Here is a 2,340-nt window from a genome sequence, read left to right as displayed (position 1 = left end):
AAAAAAAAAAAAAAAAAGAAAGCACTCTCCCATCAGCTGCATGTGGTGGCTCACATCTGTAATCCCAGCACTTTGGGAGGCCAAGGTGGGCGGATCACAAGGTCAGGAGTTTGAGAGCAGCCTGACCAACATGGTGAAACCCTGTCTCCACTAAAAATACGAAAATTAGCTGGGTGTGGTGGCGCGTGCCTGTAATCCCAGCTACTCAGGAGGCCCAGGCAGGAGAATCGCTTGAACCTGGGAGGTGGAGGTTGCAGTGAGTCGAGATCGCACCACTGCACTCCAGCCTGGGCAACAGAGCGAGTCTCCGTTTCAAAAAAAAAAGAAAGTATTCTCCCAACCACCTCAAGTGAGAGTGACACAACTTTTTTTTCTTTTTTTTTTTTTATCCTCTGAAAATACACAGCTTTTGATAAATTACTGACTGAAGCTGAAAAGACTACGGTGCTGCTGACGATGGGCTGAATCGTCCGTAAAAAACAAAACGCTGCCAAATGTGTCCACCAGATGGCACTCTTTGCTAAGATTATAGAGTCGTAGCTTTCAGGTGAAGGCGTTTCAGAACTTCAGATTGCATCAGAAAGTCTGAGATGAGTAGATTCGCTGCGTAAATCTAGGATGTTGTCATATGAAAACCAAGTAAAAACCGACAGAGGTGGCGTAATAGCTGTGTGACTTGAAAACGCTCATGGCTGTTGTCACCCTTCCTGCTTAAGGGCTCCAGCACTTGCCAGGAGCCTGGCTCTGGGGGCACCAACCATGATTTGCACCAACTGCACAGGGCCCCTCTGTGCCTGTGGGGCCCCCTGCGCCTCCCTTATTAATTCTCACTCACCCTGGGCTCTCAGCTCCAGACACCACCTCAGAAAAGTCTATCTGGACCTGCCAGGTCCCTGTCGCTGGCTCACTTGGCCCCCTGTCGTGTCCTTGGCTTATCATGGTTGTAATTCTATGCTTTGGGGTACGACTGTTGGTTGTCCCTCTTGTTGCTCAGAGAAGAATGGCAGAATGATTAAAAGTACCATATAAGTTCAGAGTCAAAAGGACAGCTCCCAGGCCACTTGCTGGCCAGACAAGAGAGGTAACCCTACTTACTAAGCCTCAGCTTCCTTATCTCCAAAATGGTTCTAATTGGCACCTACCCTATTGCATAAGATGCTGCCTAGGGGAGGACTTAGTGAGTGCTCAGTGAGTCTGCCCAGCCATGGTGGTACTGTCTCCTTACCTCTGCAGGCACAGCGGCAAGAACAAGGCGGATGGAGGGCTCTCTGCACCTTCCCCAGCCAGCAATGTGGACGGCAGATTAGAAGTTAGCGTCTGTGCGACCTCCGCGCTCCCTGCCTGTGGCTGCCTGGACTGCTGAGCTTTCGCTTGGTTTTATCACTGCAGAGGAATGCCCGCCATACTGGGGGGCAAGCAAGGTCCAGAATGACAAGCCCTGGCATTCCTCAGCCGCCCCCTCCCCGGGGTGGGGCCTGGACATTCCTGGCTGCAGTTAGACATCCCAGCATGACGGGGACTCCGACCCCCCTCCACCATGGCTATTGTTCGGAATTCTGTGGATTCCAGAGGCATCTGCCCAGCAGACTGTCTTGCTGTGAACAACCAGCTCTGCAACCGGAGTTTGTGTGTTTGCCCTGGGAGGGTGAACGTTCACCCAGAACAAGGCCTCCCCACATGCCTGTAGGCTGCTACCGCTGTGAGCTTCCAAGGAGCCGTTAGGACACATGCCAAGGAACCCCGGGTTGGGGGGGATCCCGGGAAGCTTCCTCCCTGACCCACACCCTCTGAACAGGTCTTTGGCTGCTCACCAGTCTGGTCAATCTCGGGGCAGTATTTATATTCCTTCCCATTTCCAGGCCTAGAGCCTTGGCACCCCGCTCTCCCTCCTCTAACTGAAATTACCTCTGAATCCTTTTTACCTGAGATGCCTCTCACATTCCCCAGGAATAACAAGTTTTAAAGCCCCTTCACACTGAAGTCTGCCTTTGAATTCCTCAGCTAGATTTGGGGGTGGGATCTTATGGCTCCCGGGGAACCCCCCATACTGTTGATTAAATTGAGCTCAGGCAGACTGCTGGCTTCCCAAAGCCTGTGTTATTACTGCTTCTCAAAGCTGCGGGGCACCGGATCGCCGTCTTTGGCAAGACTCCTTTGTGATACAATGGGAATCACTGGGTGGCCTCAGTTCGGTTCTTCCCTCCTCTCAGTTCGCGGCTCACCAGCCACCCTGATGCAGCCCCCAGGCTGGAAGGAGGCTGCAGGAGCTTCCCCGCGGGTCATCCTCTCATGCCTCCCCCGTGCCCCAGGAGCTGGTTGTGGGGGCTGCTCTATCCCCTC

The 2,340-nt window shown here is 53.1% G+C and overlaps 1 protein-coding gene across 1 annotated transcript in view; it reads left to right on the top strand.

Annotated features, from left to right (window-relative positions):
* Window positions 1-2,340, top strand: part of SLC7A5 (solute carrier family 7 (amino acid transporter light chain, L system), member 5) — a 58,041-nt gene that overhangs the window by 3,875 nt on the left and 51,826 nt on the right. The gene's annotated exons all lie outside the window — the stretch shown is intronic.

This window comes from Mandrillus leucophaeus, unplaced genomic scaffold, assembly GCF_000951045.1.
Source record: "Mandrillus leucophaeus isolate KB7577 unplaced genomic scaffold, Mleu.le_1.0 Scaffold10, whole genome shotgun sequence".
Lineage (NCBI taxonomy): Eukaryota > Metazoa > Chordata > Mammalia > Primates > Cercopithecidae > Mandrillus > Mandrillus leucophaeus.
Note: the sequence above shows the minus strand (reverse complement) of the source record. Positions and strands in the feature narration are given on the sequence as shown.